Raw genomic sequence first — 8,773 nt, 5'->3', positions numbered from 1 at the left:
TCATAAAAATGTTTTCTTTTTGAACAGTGAGCAGTAAGATACTCCACAGTTAGAATTTGCATACATAGTATAACAACACCCAATTCAACAATTCAACTTCCTAAAATCACAAGGCAAATTAAGTTGTGGTTTTGTTTTACCAAAAACTATAGCAAAGAAAGGAACTACATAATTTCATCTCTTTGCAGCTCAGAAATATCATTTTTGTATGTGCATCTTAGCTAATTAAATTGGACTGTGATTGGAGTAATTTAATCTCTCTTTCAGTAGTTGGACAAGGGCAAAGGCACTGGATCCCTGATGCACATATGTGGGACAAATGATATGATTCAAAATTTTGATATACAGCCTGACTCATAAGTTTTAAGGGATACTATTCCCACATGCACACACACTGCTGTGCAGTGGCACACATGAGGTTAACAGGTAGAGTATTTTCAAGGCTAATTGCACTGAGAAATGACTGCACATAAACAAGCTTTTCTCCACTCATTTTCCAAAACATGTCATCGCACTCGTCTTTGTTGTGGGAATACGATTTCAGTGGGTAGCTACCTTGCAAATGTATTTTGTGGGGGAAAGCCTCATGAGGACCAAATAACCTTGCCATCTCTGCTTTAGCCAGCAGAGTTAAAATTTTGCTCCCCCAAAAGAAAACATGTTCAGAGGTGAAGAAGTGCTTCTTTAAGTGAGCAAATTATTTTACACATATACCAGGCCATGCATAGCACACATAGACATTTTGTTAGGCTTCTGTGAGATTATTGGATGAAAACAAGCAGATTCAGTGAGCTATCACTGATTGACATGGTAATGATTTTCAGAGGTGAGAAATCATTAAAGTTTATTCCAGAAACCGAAGCCTTGTTTGCCAAAGCTGATTATTCTTTGTCTGAAAGACAATGGTATAAACAGAGCCCCAGAGACAGCCCCCTGTTTTTTCATTACAGCGGGGTCACTAGTTCAGTCACAACACGCTCATCAGGATATTAACCATTTGGGTATGAATTTGCAAACCAGTCAGCTGGATAAACCCAAAAGTTAGCCATGAAGTGGAGCAGTTATTGCATAAATTCAGACAAATAAATAAATTAACTGAAGTTCATAGTAATGGATCTACTGTATCTGTCATTGAAAGAGCCAATGGTATACAACAATGTATTGACATAATGCTAGATAAATAGCTTTGATGAAATGAATGAACATGTGATTATTCATTGGCTGCAGTCTATGGAGCTAAATCGGGGCCAAATGTTTTGTTAATTTGATAAAAATATATATAGTTGAAAAACTAAAGCTTGAAATTGAAAATTTAAGTTTTGGTCTAAACTTGGAAAAAATAAAACCATGTATTAAAACTAAAAATAAGTGTGGAATTATTTTGAATAAATTATAAATTTTCATTTTTCACTTTTATATTTCTTTTCAGTTTCACATTTCATGTTTTCAGATTCAAAACTTATTTTTTTTACGGCTTCAAATCTTTTTTTTCGGTTTCAAATCTTTTTTTTTCGGTTTCAGATCTGTTTTTCACTTTCAGATCATTTTTTTTCGGTTTCAGACTTTTGGCCCTGATTTTGCGTAGGGGGCGTGGCTTCAACTCAGAGGGGCGTGGCATTATGAGTGACAGCCTAACAAAGAAGGCAGAAGACTCCTGTCATGTTGCCTTCAGGAAATGGTGTTACTGTGAGAACTATGACTGAATGCTTTCTATCCACTATATATATGTGCTTTTTACTTAACAAACTGATACCAGTGACAAAGTTCCATTTAAAAAATTGTTTTGGACAACACATGGTACCAATTACACTATAAGAGCAATAAACTGTGCCAGATTGTGCAGTTCAGCAGGAACAATGACTTCTCCCACTTCCATGTACGACTTATAGCACCACAGTATTCACTGGCACCAGCCCACAGGTAAGACATGTGAAAGATATTAGCATTTTTGAATAGATACTTTGCGACATTATCTCCGCAGTGGCATTTTTTTTGTGATTAACACATAAAGGGAAAATAGGTGGACAGCTGGACAAAGCTGGCATTCAAGCATCGCTAGCACTAAAGTTAGCATTAACTAACGTTAGCTTCACACTAGCTGGGGTTTTACACTAATTTCAGTGTCCAGCTGAAAGCAAGTTTTTTACTTTAAACGTGTAGTGGTCTTTGTGAACCTCTGTTTGTCAGAATGACCATAACTTCGACAGTGGCTACAGTGAAGAAGGTCTCTTTTACAGAGTAGACAAATATGACTTTACATTAATGCTCTGGCCTGATAAAGTACGTTTTACACACATAACATTACATGTAACAGCATGACAGTTATGCCTTACAAAATATGCCAAGTGGGCAAACTTTGAAGGCTTCTACCACAGCCTAACTGTATCAGAATACACTAACTTGTCTTTTTGTATTTGTAGGTCACGGTCTGTTTTCTGGACCGTGTTTGTCCGATATAAAGCTTTGATTGATTGATTAACAAAGCAGACCAGGATGCTGTTTAAACTAACCATGAAAAGGTAACACTATTAACGCTGTAGTTATCTTATAATGTTTTACATTTATAAGGCTCTGTACGGCTGCAGGCAGCCACTGTCGAGTTATGGTCATTCTGACAAACAGAGGTTAACAAAGAGCACTACACGTTAAAGTCAAAAAACTTGAGCTGGACACTGAAATTAGTGTAAAAACATCAGCTAGTGTGAAGCTAACGTTAGTTAATGCTAACTTTAGTGCTAGTGATCCTTCATTTCCAGCTGTCCACCTATTTTCCCTTTATGTGTTAATGACAAAAAAATGCCACTGCGGGGATAATGTCCCAAAGTATCTATTCAAAAAGGTTAATATCTTTCACATGTCCTACCTGTACGTAAGCAGGTTGCCTTGGCGGAGAAGACGCTATGCTGACTGCCGAGTGAATACTGTGGTGCTATAAGTCGTACATGGAAGTGGGAGAAGTCATTGTTCCTGCTGAACTGCACAATCTGGCACAGTTTATTGCTCTTATAGTGTAATTGGTACCATGTGTTGTCCAAAACAATTTTTTAAATGGAACTTTGTCACTGGTATCAGTTTGTTAAGTAAAAAGCACATGTATATAGTGGATAGAAAGCATTCAGTCATAGTTCTCACAGTAACACCATTTCCTGAAGGCAACATGACAGAGGAGTCTTCTGCCTTCTTTGTTAGGCTGTCACTCATAATGCCACGCCCCTCTGAGTTGAAGCCACACCCCCTACGCAAAATCAGGGCCAAAAGTCTGAAACCGAAAAAAAATGATCTGAAAGTGAAAAACAGATCTGAAACCGAAAAAAAAAAGATTTGAAACTGAAAAAAAAGATTTGAAGCCGTAAAAAAAATAAGTTTTGAATCTGAAAACATGAAATGTGGAACTGAAAACAAAATTTTAATTTATAATTTATTCAAAATAATTCCAGAATTGAATCTAAATTTTATTCAAACTGAAAGAAAAATTGGTACACTTATTTTTAGTTTGAATACATGGTTTTATTTTTTCCAAGTTTTGACCAAAACTTAAATTTTCAATTTCAAGCTTTAGTTTTTCAACTATATATATTTTTTTCAAATTAACAAAACATTTGGCCCTGATTTAGCTCCATAGCAGTCTGACTGTGATTGGAGGGTATACTCTGAGACTTTGAAATGACTCAAATCCAACAACAAAAAATGGTCATGGCAGCAACAAACAACCAATTGTGTTGTTTGTGTTTCAGGACACAATGAGGAATCTTGAATGTCATCATCTTCTAACTCTGCCTTTGAAGGTAATATTTGGATTTCTAGCAACACTATATGGCTTGAAAGAGACAGCAATGTCCGTTGGAACGTGTTTTTTTTTTTCTGTACTGAAATATTTGAATAAACATTGGATGTATTGTCATGCCAACATTCATTGTCCCCAGAGAATTCCGCTAATGTTGGTGATCTCTGAATTTTTTCTCTAGTGCTACTAAAAAAGGTTGACATTTTTGGATTTGAGTGAACTGTCTCAACAAGTATTGGATGGATTGCCATGACAGTAAGAATGAGTTTCTCTGTATATTGATGCATTCATATTAGTTCTTATTTCAACCAGACCCTTGGTCCAAGACCCTCCCAGCAAGCTTTGTAAAGGCCATTTTATGCTTCTGCGTCGAATTGACGGCGTACCCCTACAGATCCCTCTGCGTCTACGCCGGACCCTACGTTGTAGCCTGACGTGCACCTCTCGAAACATTTAACTACACGGTGCAGTTACACACGTCGCTCAGCCAAGGCTTGGTAGCATTGCATTTCCCCCGACTCATTTCCTGGTTCTCCTTCTCCATAAACAACATGAAATCAAGGAGAGGGTTAACTTTTCCTGCTAAAGATTTCCAACCTTGGTCAGAAAACACAGGGGAGACACTTTGCTTCTCTCACTATGACTCTAGAGTCGGTACTCGCTCCAAAGCTAATCGCCGTCACTCTCTCACTTCTCCCTCGCTCTACGCTCCCCACCCACACACACACACACACACACACACATGCCGGCTCGTATAGTATAAACATCAGGCCACTTACGTAGGCTACGGCGAAAGCTCTGCGTGGAGCCTCCGCAGAACCATAAAACGGCCTTTAGATGAAAATGAGTAGCAAATAGGGTCAGATACATGATTCTCCCCTCAGACCACTTTATCTCATTTTGCTGTCAATTATAGGTGAGGCTCATTGTTTTTCTTTTTGTTTTCACAGAAAAGTAACCACCACATTTAACCCTTGTGTTGTCTTCCTGTCGACCATGCAACTTGTAACCCTTTTTTAGATGCTGTTTTAGAGGGTTATTTTTAAGGTTTCTTTCTTAGGCTACTTATTACCACTAGTTTTACACATTTTATTCATGGTCAATAAAACTCATTTATATGAAATTATTCCTTGTTTGTGAGTTTAAAAAAAGCTGAAATTATGAATTATTTCGACAAATAGTTACGATTGAGTGGATAACCACAAACTGTCAAAGTTTAGTCAGGTTACTGTTTAGAAACCATTTCATTGTTTTTTTTCAAATGCTATAACACTTAATAAAGCACCCCAAATTCCATGAAAGTAGTTGTGACAGGATTCAGAGAATTGGCGGACCCAAATGCAGAGACAGCAGGGCAGTGGTGAACTTGATGATTTAATAAAACAAAAATCAATACAACAAAAGGAGTCCTGAAGACAGCAGGCAAAACATTTCCAAAACGTCAAGGAAGCCAAAAAGACCAGGAATAACAAAAAACAGGAACAGCGAGACAAAGGGGTAGACTCCACACACTAACACAATACAACACAATGATCTGACAGCGGTCAAAGACAACACAGAGACTAACGCTACGTTTACACGTGGCTATTTTCATAAACGGACATTTCAACCTCTCAGTTTTCAGAAAAGTGTTCGTTTATATGTACCCATGTATATATGCCGTCAAGAGCACGCCAAACTTGTAGGTGGCAGTGTAACGAGAAGCTCAAGCCCACGTTAGCCAATCAGAATCCCGACAATAGCAACAACAGCAACCAATCACGTCCTCTTTCTCTCTCTCGGCTGCCTAAACCTCCGTTTGTCTCAGTTTACATGCAAACGTGCAAACGAAGTTTTCCAAAATCTCCACTTTGGCCGGAGTTTTTAGAAATAATCGTTTTCTGTGATAAAAACTGGGTTTTCGTGTAAATGAGAGGCCAAACCGCAGGAAAATATCTGCGTCTTCCCTTCGTGTAAACGGGGCTTCAATACACAAGGTAACAAGGTGAAACAAGGGACAGGTGACACGAGGGCTCAGGAACAGGTGAAAGACATCAGGGTGAGGCAGACGATCACAAAGGCGGGAAAACACAAGGCAGGAAGTAAAACAAGACATGACAAGTCAATGACTGCAATAGTCATATGACTCCCTGAGGTTTCTTGTCAGGAAATCAAAAGCATTTAAACAAATTGACAGACGCTATAAATATTTCTGCATATGCTTAATCTACACACAGAGTCAGTGTTTTGGTTTTTTTTATCATTGGAAACATTACAAATATATTGAGTTTGAACCACTTATTGCAAATTGTCATTTCAAACTTTCAAAACTTTCAGTTTAACAAATTGTGACTTGCGGTGTTACCCCATGGATGTGTGCTGCCATTTGTTGGTGTCCATTCTGTGTGGCACTAATATCATTTATTAACACTGGTGTGTATATTGAAGTATGGGTGGCAGGTCTAGTATTTACTGCACGTCTATGAGATTACTCTCATTAAAGACAAAATGCTGACCTTGGTGAGACACAAATGGATCTTTAAGAGACAGGCTCTTCCATCACAGTGAAATGGAGTGCTCCCCATCTCACAATACTGCTATTAAGTTTCATCATGGCTCATTACATGCTGAATCTATGTCATCTCCTGTGCACTATGAAATCCCTCCCTGCAAACACAATACCACAACTGGTATATTATCAGACATATTGTTGTTGGTAGGTGCCTCTTACAAGAGAAATTCATTCTTTTGAGGTTTCTGATAGATAAATGTACATGGCAATAGCCTCTATCAGGGTGTATGACCATTGGAATTGTGCATGAATGCTGTTCAAGGTGTCATCAGAAATGCATGTATTACAAACACAATATTTCATGGTGAACAACTACATTGTTCATAACACAATGCAATAATCACAAGGCAATGTGAAGCTTTAATCTCTGATTGTTCATAATCAAATGTGAGCCAAAATGCATCAAGTTGTATCCCATTCACTGTCTGATTGATGCCAAAACTGAATTATATTCATCGGCTTTTACATCCGAGGTAAAATAACAGAGCAGCACACCAGAGACGGAATCAGAGAAACTGAAATTGAGAGAGAGGGCAATTGAGAGAGACAGGCAGGATGGTGGGCAGACATAGCAGCATGCTTATATGATCTTGACCCAGCAGTCGATAGGAAAGGGCGGTGGAAACCTGATTACAGACAGCCCACATCCCAGCTGGCTGATTTCATTTCCCTCTCTCTGCTCAGCCGGGTAAAAGACAGAGGTGTGAAGTTCTGCACCAGTACACTGCACTGGCTTGATTACATTTTAAGTTTTTTTTTTTTACTCAGGTGTGATGTTACCTGTGATGTACACATCTGTTTTACTGTTGGTTACTACATTTCCATTTCACATTAATGAAACAAAAAGGGCACCCTTTTGTTCCTTTTTTTAATCCCTTACTTTACACTTGCTTTCCCTATTAAAAGAATAGAATGTGCTGCATATTTTGCACTGAAAAGTAAATATTGCATCTTTAGTGGCTTAGTAGATACACTTAAGGATTCTTCTTACTTCGCAGCACTTGGCTTCATTCACTTGAATGGACTTGAACAAGGTCATAAAACAAGTGGAAGTCAAACAGCATGCAAAGACGGTTGTCCATCCAACTGCCTAATAAGATTTGAATTAGGTACCATCACACCTCATCAAGTGCACTCTCCACACCTGAACTGTAGTGTCACACAATTGGTCTACCTCAGACTCTTTTTTTCCCTCGACTGCACACACTAGTTAGATTCATGTAAGCAGCCTGTCACCGTCTGGGGGACTATCTGCATCTTCTTTGATTGTATCTCTCTTAGCCCCCTTCTTGCTGCAATGGGGAATATGATGAAACATTCATCTCAACCTTTTGTCAGGCAATCCATGTGTTAAATAACCAAGGGTTATTTATACGTCTATGTGCAGAAAAGTACACTGCAGTCAGTCGTGGATAATGAACTGTGATGCAGTCAAATGGAAATCAAATGTCCTTTTTCCACCCCCAAAGAGCTTTTTTTGAAGTTCTATGTTTTAATTATTCTTGCTGTGATCAACAGGACATTGCTGAAATGCACTTATGCATGAGCCACTACTTTGCTGTCGAAAAACATGATGCAACTCATACAAATTAAAAACATAAAAAATCCATTAGTGAGTATTTCTGCACAATGGAGAGCAATCCATTTCTGCAACACACATTCGGTAAAAGAGTCTAACCCAGAGATACATGTTAATGTTATGGATTGTAACAAACGTGCCCACTTGTTATGGGCCATAACATGAGTCAGTTAATACAATGATTTTGAGACCATCTAACTTCATATGCATGGCCAAAATTCTTTTCAATTCTTAGAGAAAAAAACTAATTTACTACCTTTTAGCAGACAAAATGCCCTCACATATTGCAGCACATTATCCAAGTATGATTCTCACGCTGTGGGATTCCACAATGAACAGTTTTGTTTCTTTCACTTAACAATTTCCTCCACTGGCCTTGCCTTGTTTGAGCTTTATTATTCTATTCTATATTCTAGTCTTCAAATGTATTGTTTTGCAGGGCGTTTTGTTTTGTTTTGTGACATTGGCTGAGATTTGTTTGTTCCATTACAAAATTGTTCAATGTTTTAAGGTTCATTTTTAGGTTCCAGTGTCATTGTTTGTCTCCTGTCAAAGTATTTTTGCTGGAAAGCAATCCAGGAGGGATTTAAACAACAACCTGCAACTGAGTGCGTCTGTCTCAGTGTGAACATGTTTCAGTCTTAAGTCTGTAGACTTTATTTCTCTGCAGGTTGATGAAGGTGAAGTATCTGCAGATGTAATCTGATCTTCTTTCTCTCTCTGGTTCTTTATGTAGATCGGCAGTGACGACGGTCCATTGGTGAAAGACACCCTGCAGAGGGGGGATCGAACCCTCACTCAGACGACCGGAGGTACATTACACAGGTGTGTGTGTGTGATGAATGGGTGTGTGGTTTCA

This window comes from Perca fluviatilis, chromosome 17 (genome assembly GCF_010015445.1).
Source record: "Perca fluviatilis chromosome 17, GENO_Pfluv_1.0, whole genome shotgun sequence".
Lineage (NCBI taxonomy): Eukaryota > Metazoa > Chordata > Actinopteri > Perciformes > Percidae > Perca > Perca fluviatilis.
The sequence above is the reverse complement of the archived record's forward strand: the minus strand, read 5'-3'. Positions refer to the sequence as shown.